We start from the raw sequence: 19322 nt of genomic DNA on the forward strand, positions 1-19322 counted from the left end.
CCAAACAACTGCAGACAAAACGCGTTAAATATTTACATATATACATATGTATGATATGATTTCAGATGTTCTACTAGACCTATAACTTATTCCTAAGTCAAACTACCGTATCTACAAATTTGGCTTGCGTCGGTATTTATATAACGTTATATATAGAATAATATATATTATTAAGAGCTGTTTAATTCATTATAAAACAAATATTCTATTATGTGAATTATAAACATGTACTAATAAATTTACGATGATTTTTACATTAGGTAAATCACACACATGTGTACATATGTATATACACTATACACACACTACACATAATATAAAAAAGTATAATATATTCATAGATATATCTTTTGCGAAATATAATAATATAAAAAATCAGTATATTAAATTAACGTAAAATTATTAAAAATATTCGATGTAAAATATTTTTGCCGGTCTACTTAAATAGAATTACAAATAATAATAATTGTCGAAATATATATTACAATTAAAGAATATAATGATATTAAAGATCTAAATAAACGAATTCGTGATTTCGTAAAGTACTTAACTCTCTTTGGTCATTCTAATCTAAACTTTCTATTTGAGATTTCTGTCATATCACATAATTGCTATCTGTCTATTTTTTCTATTAACATCGTTATTATACTTTTATTTCCTATATTCCGCTTATCGCATTAACGTGACACGATTTTCGGCGATGGCAGGGAAAGAAAAAGGGAGTCGGGTAATAGCGATAGCGGGCACGCAAATCCTGATATCGCAGGGAAGGCGTGACTGCTTTTCCGCGTTGGATCTCGCGGCCGTGTCATTTAACAACGAATTAGCGGCGCGGTATGCGGGATTTGTCGGGTGTATTTGATAGCGTCACGCGAGATTAAACGATGTTGGCAAACACCTGGGATTATTTGTCCCGGAGAATATTGGATACGTGCCAGCTTTTCCAGCGTACCCCCTTAGGTCTTATAATCAAGATAAACGTTGTATCCACAATACGGCGAATCGGCTCGAAGAGCGGAGACGGCTTTTTTCGAAATAACAAATTTTCCCGGGTAAACATTAATCTCGGCGTAATATCGTTGTTACACGGGTACACGATTGCACGTATCGTAACCCATAGAATAGAAATAAATACGTTTTATATGCATATACATAAGCGAATCTCAAAATGGAAGATATGTATACATATATATGTATACCTAAAACTGCGCGATAAAAAATAAACACTGTCGCGCGCACAACGCCGAGCGTAAAAATTGATTGAAGCGCGTGGAATTTGATTAAGCCTTGCTGCCTTCGCCGTGCAAACCGAAAAATTTTCCAGTAGGTAAATATTACTTTAATTTTTGAACATGTGTATTTAGCGAGCAGCAGTGTCGATGCGATTAACTATGCTTTACATCCATAAAATATGTTTACACGTTTGTTGAAATATTTTACAGAGATTCAGTTCTATCCAATTTTCCATTTAATAAAGTCACAAAAAAATATGTACATCATACAAATATGTATATAAAAACGCACAAAATTAAACGTTATGCGGTACGTTAAAATAAACCCATCTGTTATTGTGTACAGACATATGGGACAAGTAAAACGAGAACTGATTTCCGATATGATTTCAATAAAATATATATGTAATTTTGAAAATTTACCGAAATATAATATAACTTTATTTAACTTTATAAATTGTAACTTTATAATTATCGAAAATGCAATAATCCTCATTATTATAAATTCCAACGCAAAATTTTCGATTAAAGAAAATTCGCGTTAAATATCAATCATAAAAAGATTCGGCTGTGCGGGCACAGCAATAATAATTTGCGGCAACGAATGCAGTTTTGATTTCGGCGTTGCGGGGTTTAATAAACGCCCTTCCTTCTCTCTCGCGCGCAACGCGCGTAATTTAACGCGAAAGTGGAATATATTCGACGCTGATTAAAGCCGTTAAAAACAATTGCAATGGCAGGATTACGCGAATCGCGCGATAACGCGCGGCGATACGCGTGTAATAACGTCGTCTATAATCTCTATGTTATATTCGCGTGCGCGCAGAAATATCACCGTTACGATGTTCAAATAACCGGTTACACGACCCCCGTCGCAGAAATTTGTTCGCCAGTTTCCGGCAGCGTTGTCGTATTACACACAGACCACTCGAAATCTGACGATCGCGCAATAACGTTATATAATTCCCATTTCTCCGATTACATCCGATTTGATCTTACGCAAAAGCCGATAAAATCGAGCGATATGTTTTTCATTTGCGCATTAATCCGTAAAACCTACGATTAAAATATTCGGCCCGTTATGTCTACATTGAATAAATGTCGAGCGATATAACGCTCTGATTAAAGAAACGCAAATAACATACGCGTGAAATTGATCAATAGCGCGACAGAATATACGGAATCTGATTTAATAATAAGATAATTAAGGAGAGCGTGATTATATAACATACAAAGAGACAGAGGAAATTTGCCTCAATTGAGGAGAACAACAAGCGACAATGCAAATTAGCGACTAATTATTATAATTCAGGTAGGCGAAACAATTTAAAATTATATCGAGTACGCAGAAAATATGATAAATCAGTTTTATATATCCTATGCCGTTACAAAATACGCGCATCCACAGCACCGAGTATCCGCGCGCTGGATTAAATCCAAAAATACGCTTGATGAGGCCAATGTGATGCAAGTCGCGTATGCAGATACGAAAAATAAAAATGCCTGCGTTGATGGAATCCGCCGTGCTTTCATTTGCAATGTTCGTCAATTAAACTGGCTGATTTAATTTCTTCTTTCCGCATTCTCATTTCGCAGCTATCACGCGAATATTATATCGAACTGTCCCCGGCTGGTTACCAATTTAACAGAAAATTTCATTTTATCTAAAAATAACATTTTTTAATTTTTTGCATCGGCTTCTCAATTGTGCTTCATCAAAACTGTAAAACTGAAATGTTTTTATCGCGATCGCCAAATATACCATACATCCAAATAAAATTGTATGTAATTTACATAGAACAATAGAGTAAAAATTGCAGTAATTAAAAACGTTCACGCTAAAACGAATAATAATAGAGCTTTATTCACGAGCCTTATTTTTCTGCGTTCATTATTATGCGAAGGAAATAATGGTCCGTCAGTGCATGAGATTGTCTTTATCACTGCACGTGTCTGACAATAGGAGCACTTTTTCCACTGCGGTTGCGCGCAGCGTTGATTGCCATTTATTGAAAAATTCTAACATTATAATTTTATTTTTTCTTTTTCAATATTAAGATTTTGCATCAAGACATTCTCCTGAAACATTGTACTAATCGACGAAAAGATCGCCAAAATGCTTGAAAAATACTTGACGCAATCGGGACGATATGTTACAAGTTATACGACTCTAAGAAGAAACTTATCGGTGCAACAAAACTGAAGTAGGAACTAGTGAAAAAAGAGTAAGTTGAAGACGAGAGAAAAATGAGAGAAACAGGGAGATGAGGGGCGGCAGGAGGAGCAAGAGAGGCGGTAAAATGAAGTGAATAACTTCGGCTACGTGACTTTCTCGAGTATATCGAAAGATTGATACACTCCTTTCGTCACTGTTGCCGTCCCCGGTGAGACGAACATACCAGAGAGCCCTAACCCGATGGATAAAGAATTTACAGGGGAAACGCTCAGATAGCCAACTTGCTCTTTATCAGCTTCATGCGCTTCGTAACCTACCACATTGCTCTTTCGACGCAGACCATCGATCAGCATCGACACACCAAATATTCGCGATAACTCAAAGCGAGAAGATTAAATTATTGACGCCTTGTGATCATCGCTTTAATATATTTGAGCAGGTAATGCTTAGAATATTATATTCAACTAAATAAAAGTTCTTCAAAAATTTAATTATCCTTTTTTTCTATTTTTTTGCAACATTGCAACGCAATGATTGTGGCTATATATTTATACAATATTATCACAAATTTTAGAGTTTATTGAAAATACTTTATGTAAAAAATATAATGTGCTATCAACTATATAATTAGTCAGGTAATTATTATTATTAATATTACTTGTAATGATAATTCAAATTAGTTTTTTGTAGAATTAATTTTAACATATAAGAAATATAATCTCACATTTTATTGTACCACTTTTAATTTTCTTATTTGCATCGAGAAACAATGCAGGCGCGCTTTTATTCTTTGATTCACGACTGCGCATATTTTTGCACGAGGAAATATTATCTTGCGCGTACAGAGACAACGCGCGAAGCCTATAGTTCTTACATTTCAAATAGAAAAATAAGCTTTATTTTTCGCAGGTAACGTCGCGAAACGTCACGCAAACGCCTAGAATTCCGCTTATTTTAAAACCGGCGTTGTTCTCGCGCTTCACCGGAAGTACATGTCACTTACTACAAAGCGGGACCATTTCTTGCCACGTATATTTTAGTTGACAGCTTTAAAAGAGACAATTATTGTTCACATTCTCATTGATATCACTTTCACGAAGAACGTTTTCAGAATTTCAAAAAAAAGAAAGTAAAATTAAAAATAGAAGTTTAAAATAAGTTTGCGTAAATTACTGTCATAAAATCTTGAATTTTTGTTGTCAAATCAAGATTATATATCTTTCTTTAAAAAAGAAAAAAAACGGAACTATTCCGGGCCCTGCTTATTAACAAATAAATTTTTTTCTATCGTAAATAATCTAAGAGTATGCAACCCTACTCGTATTTTTTGGCATCAAACACAAAGTTAGCTGTAATAAATTGTTAAACGAGTGTTTAAGCGACTGTACAAAAATATCATTATAAAATGGCTTTTTCGGAACTTGTTTCTGGATGATTAATTTTTTTCTATAGCGCGAAGCGCGCAGTTTGTTTTGTTCTAGTAAATTTCAAAAAAGATATTTAATATTTTTTAATGTATATTTTATCAAAGAAGTTATATTACACCTATAAATTTAAAATGTAAAACTTAACGTGACACTTCAGAAATTCTATTGTATATTCTCATATTGGCAAGTCTCTTTAGTACAACAAAAATTCTTCGATACAACCTGTCAAAGTAAAGAAATGTCAAATACACTCAACATTTTTAATGCGCTCTTAAATATTTTAGGTCGATTCACTTACATAAAGAAAAGCTATTTCATACGACATGTCTTTCACTTTCTGCTTAAAAAATTAATCGCCGTATTCCACTCGCGTTTTGGCATCGCTACACATTTTTGAAAGTTTTATTCGAATACTTTAGATTTACAAAAAATGCAAAGTTTAATATTGTAGCAAGCCGGTGTCAGACTAATCGCTAAAAATAAGAAGTGGTTCCGCGAAATCGCCTTTTTGACATTAAATTCCATTCGGAAAATACGTTCGACCGTTTTCAGTCCTTCCTCGAGGAACGGTGTTTAAACAGCGATCCTCTACAAGCGACCCTGGATTTTTCTTATCGATTGCCAAACACTTACAGAAGTACGTGACGGTCTTCACTAGCTGCAGCTATTCGTACAAAGAGTGTTCGCTCCCGCGAACCGGATAACGATCTCTTTTCACTGTACGCGTTTTACATCATCGTGCTGGGCGGGATACATTGGAAATTCCCGCAAGGATTCCGCAGTGCATAACCTCCGCTATTCTTTAGTATAAATCTTGATAATATCCTCGAGCTCTATACGAAACGCAAGCGAATAAAATGCAATGCGTAATGTGCGGGAAAAAGCACGGATCGTATCTCTTTTCCCAGGAACGACGAATAAAAGTATCGGACAAATGGCGACGTCGCCTGCTAATTCGCCTGGATTGTGCTTCCGCATTGGCTAAGAAAATTATTCGCAAATTATAGGACGAATGGAGAGACTTATCCTCGTCTTGTTGCGCTTTAATTTATGCGGCGTTAGTTCGCGAATAAACGTTTGCTGTTTAAATCAAAATCGCATTAAAATTCAGATTACGCCATTACGTCATTTTCAGAAGAAGACGAAACACCTTCCCCCATCCTTTCGCGTATCGCCACGTCTCGCATCGATTTTACATCGCGATTCTACGAGAAAATCAATTAACTGCATTCGTTACGATGCCCCATCACGATTCCTCCTCGTCACCTTCCTGAGAACACTTTAAGTGCTACACGTTATACAACTTAACGAGGGACTTTCGAGTGTTTGTTTTCATAACAGGAAGGATGAATTATTTATTTGCGAATGTCTGACAATTCTCTTACTGCATAATTTCGATATGTTCTTTTTCTTTTTTCATCATTTGTAATAAAATATATACTATATTATTGTTTAATAGAAATAAAAATACTTTCCTTGTGCCCCAGGGTTCTTTTAAAATAATTTTAAAAAAGTATATTTTGTTTATAAATATGATAAAAACTGCATCAATTGCGGACAGAGAATTATTTGATTCAGTAATATTTCTGTAAAATAATTTGCAAAGTAGCAGCTTTAAATCTTAATATTTCAAAATTCTGTAGTATTAAATGTTACCAAAAGAAAGACACCGCCTGGAAAAAAGTGCACTCGGTATTCTTTCACGGATTCGTAGCTATTGTCTTAGATGAGGGTCCACGGAGCGGAGATAACGCGATGCTCTGAAGCATTTATTTAGGAACGTCTGAATTATTTATTTATAAATGCCTAACGAGCCGTCGCCGGCTCTTCTTCCTTCTTCCATTCCGACTTTTCTCTCTCTCTCTCTCTCTCTCTCTGTTTCTCTTGTCGAGTAATTTACGCGCGACCTGGGTATACCGCTGTCGGTGTAGCGAGCAGGGCGCAAAGAGGGTGGATAAGGCGAGGAAGGGCGATAGGACGAAAGTGCAAAGGAAGGAAGCCGAGAGGACGAACTTTCGCGTTGCCTGTCCAACGAGCCGTTGTCGTTGCAACGTAGCCGGCGTTGTTACGAAAAAGGAAGAAACTCGCGACATCCGCAAACAGAAAAAAAGAGAGAAGAGAGAAAGTAGGAAAGAAAACCGAAAGAGAGTGACTTTGTTGAGTTAACCGTCAGTTACTATGCTGTGTGTGAGGTCAAATCTGATCACAATGCGCATGCTTTAGAAAGATATTCGTGAAAGAATACAACCACGAACCCGTCCATGTCATTTATATTCTATTCTCTTTCTCTCAATTTTTATAATTGATTTATCACCATCGGCCATCTCCGTAATTTCCCTTCTAATATTTTAGATTCTGAGAAAATGTTGAAAGATTTAATTAAACCAGATTAAATATTAAAGCAGAAAAAAGCAAGGTCTAGTAGTATTAATATCAAAGATTTTATTACAAAAATATATTTTGAAATGACTATATACGAGTACAATAATTTTTTTAAATAATATAATATTTTGCCAATAGTTCAAGATAATAGTGAATGCTGAGAAAATAATAATAAATATAATTTTAGGCACTAAATGCAAAATACTTGACTTTATAGTCGTGAAAATATTCTGATTCATCGGGTGCATCTTGTAGCATTTGCCACTATTCTATCGCGAACTGTAGAATTACCGGACGGGATAAGCAACGACTAACTTTCGCGGTAACTTCCCAGCAGCGTGTCGGTGCAACCGTTACGATAAGCCGACAATAGGAGAAAAATCGTCGACCCGGGTTAGCGTGATTAACGATCCGCCACATTCCGCATTCGTCCAATGGCGAAATCGCGTATCCGCACAATCCGTCTACTAAACACGAGTAGCGAGCGGAAGCGGAAGTGCCGACGACGTAAATTACCAGGCTTTACGCAACGACGCTATTTAAATAATACCACCGTCAGAGATAGTTGTAACGACTCGGATAAGATTTGTCTCTTTGACTGCGATTTATCAAGAAAATAAATATTATATAAAGATAATAATATTATACATAGGTATAAAGATAATTATGTAGAGAGAAATGTGTATGTAAAGACTCTTAAAAGAGAGAAATAATATAACTAGATTATTAAAATTATTATTTTTTTCTTTGACATAAAATTGTATTAAAAAATATTTTCTACTTTTCTCTTTTATATTCCTCTTTTATATTCCTTATATTTTATGTCTTTTCTCTTTGAAATCATAGCAGAAAGCACAGGAGGAATGAAAACCAAATATTACACTAACAATAAGTATATTCATAAACTCTTTGTCTTTCAAAATGAGAGAAACACGACTACTGCTTTACACAACTCATATGTTGGTAATACTTCGGTTTATTTCAGTTAAATAGCTTTGGAAATAAGGACATTATTCCTAGATGAGTAGCAGTATAATGGAACTCATGATATGAAACCAACTCTATGATAACCAAAATCTCCTGAGGGACAGCAACATTAATCTTCCATTATCTTTCTTGAATAACAGATAATGTAAATACTTTAATTTATTTCTTTCCTGTTCTATTATTAAATATATTTTTAAAATAAGTTTCATAATAAATATAAATGTGTGAGCAAAGTATTAGCAATTAATTAACGTATTCTCTTGGAATACTTTTTTTTAAATTAATTATTTAATAAATTATTACATACACATATGTATGATTATTTCTACAAACCTGACAGAAAAATCAACAAGAATTCAGAGGCAAACTGCGGACAGGAAAGTTCATGTAGTAAACCATAAAGGTAGTAGCCATTGAAATAATGTGGTGGCATATATTGAAAAACGCATTTGACAATATTAGCGAAGCGACGCGGTGCCGCTTTTGCCGCGGGCTCTAATAGACAACATAATGCCTCCCGTAAATGAACGAGATCGCATCGACCATTATAACGCCATTATCCATCACTCATCGAATTCTCTGCGGCGCGATCATAACAGCTTGCACGCACTTGCGGCGCAATGTTTCGACGCTCATAAGCGCTCTCATAATTCAGGTGATTATCGGGCGTATCGATAGTTCGAGAGACGAGTTATCGATACCATTGGGGGCTTTAACAACGAAATCGTAAACGGAATTTTGCCTTGCATACGTGTGTTTTACGATACGAAGCGAGAGCTGCGTACAAGATGAGCCTCGTCTCGATAGACGCGCTTTGCCTTTTATCTTGCAAATGCAACTGCAGGTGCAACGTCCCGTCCGAATATCCGGAGTCTCTCTAATGGACTCTTCCGGGCACAGCCTTGCAGAGACAATTAACGTAAAGTAAGTTTAATGGCGTGAGTAATCGTTATATCGAGATATGCGCGCCTACGTAATGTAACGACTGAATACAGGAGGGAAAAGAGTCGCGACCAGAAATGCGCGACAAATTATCTCGTTTTTACTACGAACGCTCGCTGCGTTTCTCCGAGTGACGGATTTAATTGCGCCATCGATCGTCTATACGAAGCTTCGATGGGGAATCGCGACTTTCTACCTTCGATCTCTCATTTTTTATCTCCTTTTGTATTTGCTACCCTTTTCTTCTCTATTTTCCCCTATTCGAGGAATATCCTTCGTTCGCGGACTAATGTCGATAACGACATTGAGCGAATGACCAGGTTGCAGTATAAATGAAAACTTTCCCGAATGCAACGGAGTCTCTGAATTCATTTACTCCGACTAATTCCGTGAAAAAACTTTGGCCTTGCAGATTGACAAAGCGCGCCGCGTCGGTCTCACTCCTTAAAACTAGCCGTCTTTCTCCTTTTTCTTTCGTCATTTGAGTCGACTCTCCTTTGGAATTCTGTCCAAAGAAGTTTAGAATCTTGTCCGACGAAGAGAATATCCCGTGCGGCGGCTCTCGCCATTCAATGTTTCTTGGTATTCCCGATAATATCCCTTGAAATGACAGGGCCTCTAATTGGCAAAATGTGCAGAAGTTTTAAATATAATTTACATATAAAAACGCTGAAAAACGATTACGAGCAAAGCAAATTCTAATAATTTTTTTTTTTTTTTTTGCTAAATTCTGACAATTTCTTTTTTCCAAACAACTAATCTATTTTATTTTAAATATCGTGATATCAGCGCGATTATGGATTCGCTTTTTATTTCAGCACGTAAACGCGATATCGAAGCTTTCGAATGCTTTTTGAAACTATCGGAATAGCTAGAAATTTTCGATGAGAACACTTGGCGACCGACCTGTGCGCGCCGGTAACATTTTTTTTCTGAAATATTCCGATGGATCTTGTTGAAAAATGGAGAAAAGAGAATAGCGGGTAGCGCGGAAATACGTATTTCTTGTATTCCCGGACGAATAGGTCGGTGTATGTACATATATATGCGACTACGCGACGAAGAGCTTAAAATAATCCACGCTCCGGGAACAAGTAGATTTTTCACACGGCGACGCCGAAGCCGATCCCCCTCGAATAACCGATACTTCGAATAGTACACCGATCGATCGCGATTATTCCCGTTGCATCGGTCCTCGATAATACATACATGACCTATAAAGCGATAAGATGCGTTCTTCAAAAACGTTGTCGCTAGTGAAAATGATTATTTTTTTTTTACATCAAGAATTATGATAAATTATTACAAAGAAGATTAAACTGTCAGTCAGAGTTTATTTTAAAAAGTCCTAGTTATAAACTGAAATATATATAATTAAATATATGTATACCGATTTATAATTAGTGTTTTTAGAAAGTTTGTTAGCATAAAAGTACGACTGTATTTTCTTAATTTCTTGAATCAGACGATTTCAGGTCCCTGTTATTGCGAAACATAAACGGAGAACGTTAAAATAAAATATTATATTCCATAAAGTTTTGTAGAGCTCGAGGAAACTTTCGCGACAGGAGCGAGTAAAGCGAGGTTTACTTTAGACCTTATATTCGTCAGGAAAATTTAACTGACGAACGCCGCGAATCACGGACGTGTCAAGGTGCATCCGCGTGAAAATCAGCCTTAAACATTTTGGCGTTAAGTTGGCGGTGCATTTTCTCGCTTACTCAAGCTGCTTCTGTCTTCGAGTTTGCGAAGTAATCGCAGCAAAGACCAGACGGACAAACAAAGGACATTTACAGCGATTCTAACAGTAGGATCCTTTTAAGCAGGCACTGCTTTTATTTAAATGAACAAAAAAACTCAGATCTTCTATTATTAAAAGAATGATCATTTTTATTAATTAATAATGCTGAATATATAGTATAGATAACATAAGAGATAACATAAGAATAAGTATATAAAAAATTTAAGAAATTTTACATGTCTATCCGTTATTTCTATGTAGTATAAATCATAGGAAAAATCCCCAGCTTATGAAAAACTCTTAAATCAAGAGAGCTAACTCTATACTTTACGGAGGCACACAAAAGACAGGCATAACGATCCACGGCCGGATACATAGCCCTCTTTCCAGCATCTAGATTTATCGATCGTTCGGACGGTTTAAGCAAGTCGTAACTACGCCGCTTCCGCGCCTTCGATTCAATTTCCCGCCCGCGAAGGCGGTTTATGATTTGTGGCACATATTTCCGAGGCATCCTGTACACCCGCTTCGCGACGCGGGATCCTCGCGACGATGGAATTAACAGAACAGCACTACCTGCGCCATGAATATGAAATAGCTCGCGATGTGCACAGAGAGAGAGAGAGAGAGAGAGAGTCAGAGAAGGAAGATGTCTACCTCGTCGCGAAATTAAAATCCTCGCTCTCGTAGCTGGCTCGTTACTGTTCTCTCTCGCAGCTGCCGGAAACAGCGCGTCTTGGATTAATCTTTCAATTATCGAATCAAGACGTTTGCCTCCAGCTCTCTCTCTCTCTCTCTTGCTCGCGTTTCCATTTCTTGTTCTTGCTCGACCGCGCCCTAAATCATGCGCGTAATAACTGTGCACGCGATAGCGCCGAGCTCCTAATAATGGTGGTGGGCCTCGCGATAAAAATGAGGATCACGTTCACCGGGTTAAAGTTCTATAGTCGCCGCGCGGCGCCTCCGTAATTTATCAGACGGAAAATATGCTTCGCCGCAAGCCAACGTCTTTTATTTCCCAGAGATAATTTGTTTCTGTTATATGCGCTTTATCGAGACGATTTTTTTCTTATCTCTCATTCACTCTCGGCCTACACCTTTCAAGAGACCTCATTTGCTTAATAAGAAGTAAATATATGTACTTCAAACAATTAGCATATTTTTCAAAAGTGAATTCGCTGAAAAGAAATCGAATGATCTTTGTATACAAAAATGTTGTGTGATCATCGTCGTAAGATTTTAGCAGTTTTCTAAAGATTAATTAAAGTTAGAAATCTTCATCTTCGTATACGAAAATCTATAGAGATTATAACAGTTTGCAAGTTATGAACAAAAAACTGCAGAAAACTTTGCCAACTAAACCTTTCGAGCTTCGTGGCACGCAACTGTCGAAAATCGGAAAAAGACATTTCCGAGTTTACTGAATAAATGGAAGGATATCTTATCCACCGATCGCGCGTCCCACATCATCCAACTTTATATCGACACGAGATGCTTAAACATTGTCTTCTCGCTGGATAGATAAAATCGCATGGGAACTTGTTGAGAGAACGATGGAGAATAGCAAGTTCGCGAAAGAACGAAGGACACAGAACTCTGTTCTTCGTCGAAGGAATGCTTGCATTTCGCATGGCTTATACTTCACTGTTCTGTATCGAATTTTACGGAAGATTCCAGAAGTTAAAAGCTTTCGTATGTTAGCTGCTTGACACGCGATTTCCAAGGTATTTTTCCCTATTTTTTTACACCGCTTCTCTCTTGCAACGCACAATTCGTTTGATTAATCGCAATATCACTTCTCGATTACGTACATATTTCTATATCAAGTAACGCGGATAAAATCAAATATTTGCGCGTATCGTTAAATAAAATATAACATAAAATATCTACATATTATATATATATATATATATGTAAATCTGCAAGCAAATTGAACTTTATAACCGCAAAGCTTTGTAAAAAATTGCTATTTAAAAAGTTGTATATTCAGTATCAAATAAAAAGCGTATCGAGCATTGTTCATTACATCTATACAATTCGCTCTTGCATTTTATGTGAATTTGAGAGAGCAAAAAATAGCAATAATATTTGATTTCGTGCGTAAAAATAATGCAAAAACAAGAACAAAAACCAGAACCATTAAACATTAAGCTATAAGAGATTATCAATGCGAAGAATGCATTGCTCGTATTAAAATGCGGCCACATTTTACATAAAATTATAAATAAATTGTGAGAAAAACACGCTTCATACCGGTTATTTTTATCCGTTGCATTCTAAATAAAGAAGAATCGTCAGACTTTTTTTTCACTCTGGCAGATTAATATTGATCATAATTTATCATGAATCTTGTCTAGTATGCCCTGTTCATTCTTCTACGCCCTTTAAGGCAATCCTCCGCTCCTCCGCTCCTCCTTGAAGTTTACGTCCTTGAACCTCTATTGTTCCTAAGTTTTCCGCCCATCGATCATCCGTCCGAGCACGGCACCTCTCTCGAATCCATTACTACCTAAGATGTATGTAGCCGGTGCAAAGATGGATTAGACAAATTAGTAGTTATCTTCTCCCGGAGCCGCGGGCCTTCAAAATACATCAATTTTCCGCGGTGCATTTTCAGATGCGCGAGATAATTCCTTCCTCTCTGACGTCAAAAGAAAAGAGAAGAATCACGAGTATACGTATTATTCTACAATAGTAAAGCCGAGGACAGATTTTATTCACCGATCGCGCGATCTCAAGTTTCAACAATATCTTCCTATACGTATTCTGAATTCGAAATACATCGATATTTTAAAAGCCGTCTTAACTCGCCAAATACCAAAAATCCGAATATATTGATGTCATCATTATTCGAAGGCTTCATTTTCGCAAAGAAGAAACTTTGTAATATTAGTTTAAGAATTGATTTTTTTTCTAACCAAGTTTTAATATCTTTTGAATTTTTGACGACCTTAGGAATCTTGTAAGTCTTGGCTGGCCTCATCCCCGTATCACCGACTGATGTCGCACAAATTTAAGAGGCCCGACAAGGAGAAGCGACTCGTTGATGTATGGGGAACGACGAAGCTTTTCCTGATGCCAGTACTGCTCTACAGGGAAATCAAGACGGACTACGTTGCGCGACTTATCCTTCTTCCCTTGGAGTTTACGCACTGACGTAACACGCCACTTGATGTTTCGTTCTAACGCATTTCATATTGTGAGGCGAGGCCATACTCGAAATACTGGCGAAACAATAGTTTCTTCCTCTTTCTTTATTTCAATATATTTTTATATACGCAAAAAACAGATAAAAAATATTTATTATGTGAATTTATAAAAATAATATAAAATATAAAAATAAAGAGAGAAAAGAATGAAAAAAAACTCATTTTATGATATTTTCTAAAGTTTAATGATACTGGTGTAACTGATCTTAAAAAATAAAAATTTAACTAATTTATTCTTGTATATAAATAGTTCTCTCAAGAAGTGATATTTCGTAGAATTGATCAATTTTAGTCGCGTTGACATTTCAGTGGATTTCGGAACAAAATTGATTCGTTGCAAGCAAGTTACAGAGTTCTTCGACCCTGAGGGCAGCTTAATTAAGTTTCCATCCTAATGAAAGTGTTTCGCCGCAAAGTCTACCGACGAAATGTCCCTCGACCGTGCTCAACCTCCCAAACAGTGCAAATCTTTTCTTAGGACTTCTTGAAACTTGGAACGAGACGTCTGTGAGAAAACGATTAAGTCTAGCCACTTACTCAACCGAAACATCAAAGCCGACCAATCTCAATTGCGTTCTACAATAGCCTCTTAATCGCTTTTTATTTAAATTAAATCTTATTGCCTTGCTGTACCTAAGCCACCGATTTAAATTTCTGTATTAAAAAAGTCAGAGTTGTCTCTTTATATATATTTTGTATATTATTTCGTTTAATCGAATCAAATATAATTACGCGTGTATAGCAAAGTTACATTAATTAATTATGTTGTGCATAAAATTATGTTATACAATACATTGTTATGTAATACATAAAAATATATTAATTAATTATGCAATGCTTAAAAATTTCAATATTTAAAATTTTAATAGAAAATGCTTTAACACATAAAAAATATAATTATAAATAAATATAAATAGAAAATATATTCTCTATAAAAATCTTTTGACTAAAATACTTGTTCTTTCATTAAACTCGCACGTCTCCATATGTCTATCATGCTGCACGTCTGGCACGAGGCTGATCGTCACTACTGACCACAAGATTTTGCATGGTGTCGCCATCTGACAAAATCTAACTTTACAATCAAGAACGCGCCGAGACCCGGCGAAACGCGAGACTGACGAGACCCAACACCTCTCTCTTTCTATCCTTCCCATTAAACTCGAGCGTCCTATGCGTCCGCCAGACTGCAAGTCTTGCGTGAGACTGATTCCCACCACCGATCACAAGATTTTGCGCAGCGGTGTCGCTAACTGACGGTAAAACCTAACTTCACAGCCAAGAATGAAGCCGAGAAGCCCGAGAACCAAGCCAGTATGCGGCGAAGAGCGCATCTTATTAGAATAGATCTACAATCTTTTTTCTTTTATCTTTAAGTACCAAATGCACAGAACCTACTGTTTCTTACTAAGATTTAAAAATTGCAATATATGTGCGTGTAAATATATATATATATTTAATCTTAATGTTACGAATATATATATATATATACATATATTCGTAACACTAAGATTAAATATATATATTTATACATTAAAAAAAGAAAGTTGTTAACTTGATTAAATCGTTTGACTAAATACTATTTTGTTAATTGAACATATAGAAATGTTTTAATTAAAATATAACATTAAATCTAACAAAACGTATATTTGATTTAAATACATGTTCAATTAACAAAATAGTATAATTTGGTTGAACGATTTAATAAAGTTAACAATTTTTCAGTGATATAATTTAATATTTCGCGTATACAGAGTATCTCCTGTCATTAATAATTCACATCTTTCATATGTAGAAATATAGAACGGGTTAAAGCAAATTGGAAAAAATCCTCTACCGTTTTACAATATTCACAACAATTAAGCAAAAAAAAATTTTTTTTAATCGCGAGTATATAAGCATTCAGTGAAGCGAGAAAAATTTAACATATAATTGCAAAACGATAGAGGATTTTCCTATTTGGTTTAATGATCAATTTGCATACACGAAAGATGTGGTAATTATTACTAGATACCCTGTACAAGCTTTTCCGTAACGGGCCAAACAGTCCTGTATATCAGAAAGGAAGAGAGAGAGAGAGAGAGAAAGAGAGAGTGAGAAGTTACGATAAGGTACCAGACTCGTGGGGTAAGCCGGAAGGATCAAGGACGAAGGCGCAAAGACGGAAACCTCCGTCGGCCAAAGCTCTCGAATCTGAGGGTTGCTGATCCTTGAGCAAACTGGATTACTATTTACATAGAATGCACCCGAGCGAGACGTCGCGCGCGCGCACATTTAGGAAACGTCAGCGTTGACTTTCCCGAGGAAGGCTCGCTCGTCTTGATCTTACTCGCTCGAATCAAAGGTCCGGGGTCTACATTATGCCAGCACGACCCTTCAAGCGCACACATTGTCCCCGGGAATTTCGTATGCACGGTTAATTATGGATTAGGTCAATGAACTTCATCATGCTCGTGTCTGCGACTTCCTCAAGTACGCCGAGATGCGCCTTACGTCTTAATGCAAGAGACTGAACAAGAGATTCAATCGTAATTCCTAACTTGCTAAGCTAGCTTCATGAAGATTCAATAGTAACAACTTTGCGGAAGAATGTGTATATCATTTTCAATTGTTTAAGTAAAATGTACTATAAAACTTTTAAAAGTTAGAAAGCTTGAAAATGTGGAAAGTAAAAATATATACTTGTGCGTGTGTGCATGTTATTATAGAGAATTAAAAAAATGGACATTGTAAAAAATGATAAGTTATATTATAGAGAATTTGGAGCATAAAAAAATGTGGAAAGTAAAAATTTCGTGACTGCGCTAGGTCCATACAAATTTTTAAAACACAATATTGCGTCGTTAATATGCTATTGAAATATCGCCAACATTTCCCACACAGACACGTAATAGGCGAAACAATAATAAATAACGCACACCGAACCCGCCAATAAATTACCATAAATCCCACAACAGAATAAATTGTAAAATATGTTCGCTATTATTATACGCGAACACGCAGTCCGGGTTAATAACTGCAACGCGAAATACCTCTCCCTTTCCCCTCTCGAGCTCGCAATAAATCTGTCACACGCGTCACTACCGCGCGTTTCATCGCCGGCAAAAAAAATGATTACTGCGAGCGAAGCATTTTCGTGATAAATCCACCCCTCGATCCTTTGTATGAGATACACTCGACTCGATGGCCGAAGCTGTCTACTTTCCTGCGCAACGACCTCGGTTCCGGATGGCTATACCAATACAATCCGGATCGTCGTCGTTCGGAAATCCGAATACTCGGATATCCGGTTCTCACGCGCGCGCATATATCTCTATATCGCAACGTAAATCTGCACGCGAGACTAAGAACTGTCAGTCGACGCCATTGAGCGCTTTTTCGTTTGACATTTCCTGCATCCGGCGTGCTCCTTCACGAAGGGAGGGTTAAACATATAAAGATTGTCCATTAGAATCAATCTGGACACTTACTCTTTCCTAATAGCGACACTATTCATTATCACGAAAATGTAAATGTAAATTTATAGAACGAGAAAATTATATTATTTTATATTTTCGAAAAAATTATTGTCCCGACAAAGAGAAACTTTGTATTTGCAATTTTAAACACACATTAGAGATATGATTTATTATTTATTGGCTATTTTCATAATGCAAATGAATAATTTGCTGTTTAACAGTATATGATAAAATAATCGATTATTCATAGAAGAAAAAGTATACGTAATAAAATTATCCGAATTTCCAACTTTATATATGCCGGCACTATAATGCTATCATATAAAATTGATATCATATAATGTTGAATCTCGTTAATCGCACTAACTTTGTTATTTAATTTATGCGATTGCACGTATTATTTAGCTACAACTAGGAAGAAACAAGAGAGAAATCAAAATGAATTAATCTCAAAGTAATAAGCAATCAGAATCAGTCAATCAAATCTATCACCGGAAAATTTGACATAAATCAAATTCCGCGGATATAATTCAAACGTCACACAAATTATATTCAATTGAATTGCCACTAATGCTTGTCACTAATTAGGCGTTTTCGTTATCGCGTTATCGCAATACGAAATTTCGTCGCGATTTGTCGATGATGACTTCTAACAAATCTTGACGCGAATAATATATCGTGATACAGGAAAATGAATCTGAAATTAATTACGCCAACGTTTAGTACCCTTATTCATCGTCGAAAATGGACTATAAGACGCTTAATTAGCGCTTACACGAGATGACCTGAGGAGAAGGAGGACGTAGTAGAAATCGCGAGTATTTGCATATTGTCGAGGACGATGGGCAATTACGGTAATCCCGTCTCGGCAAGACCTTTAATTCTATGGACGATCAATTTTGTGGACTCGGTAATCCTGCGGTCTCGGATCCGCGCTCATCCTCGCATATTTATTCTTTTTTTTCTTCCCTGTTCTCTCTTTACGTGTGCTGGAGGTTGCCTCTTTCGCGGCGGAGAGCTTTAAGCACTCGCGGAGTTGCTGTTGGTACCGTGAAAAAGAAACGTTACTTAAAATGGGACAGCGCACTCGAGGTATCCTCTTCTATAATAAATTTTCCCTCTAATGAATCTACGATTTTACCATTGACTTTTCGATCGCGAAAGTTTCGACAACGCGAAAGTTTCGTACTTCGACCGGTTATATCCAACTTGGCAAACATTTTTCGCGTATATATCGCATCGTGCTCGTTCATTAATTAATTATTCCGTATAGGAGAAACATGATAAACACGTCCCTTATTTATAATTTATATATTTACTTGCGCCGCGTAATTATTTTTAAAATAATATTCTATTGCTCAGATATATGCACGAGGAACGTTTCCGCACTTTAATATTTACAACATGTACCAACAAGAAATTAACTCAACGTTGAAGTAATTACAAATTAATTGAAAACAAATTGCTATTCAATAAACTCTGGTCAACACGAAATGAATCGCTCCATTGTGGGTAATAAATATTAATAGAAAAATACATATGTCACCGAACGTGTTATTGTTATTACGATCCCTCGACATAATACGTTGCGTGGCAACCATTCTGCTTAAAAGGTATAAGTGATTCCTCTTCGGAAACGCTATTGACTGACGCTTTTCTATGCCGAGAAAAGCGTCACGGTCAAAAGTTTGCTTTTTCAAAGGGCGATGGCCTCCCCCTTTCTCTCTCTCTCTCTCTCTCTCTCTCTCTCTCTCTCTCTTTCTCTTTT

The 19322-nt window shown here is 36.3% G+C and overlaps 1 long non-coding RNA gene across 5 annotated transcripts in view; it reads right to left on the reverse strand.

Annotated features, from left to right (window-relative positions):
- LOC114933958 (uncharacterized) overlaps window positions 1–19322 on the reverse strand; it is a 187222-nt gene that overhangs the window by 144480 nt on the left and 23420 nt on the right. The gene's annotated exons all lie outside the window — the stretch shown is intronic.

The sequence above is a fragment of the Nylanderia fulva genome, unplaced genomic scaffold (genome assembly GCF_048542155.1).
Source record: "Nylanderia fulva isolate GAGA-0341 unplaced genomic scaffold, ASM4854215v1 Scaffold50, whole genome shotgun sequence".
Lineage (NCBI taxonomy): Eukaryota > Metazoa > Arthropoda > Insecta > Hymenoptera > Formicidae > Nylanderia > Nylanderia fulva.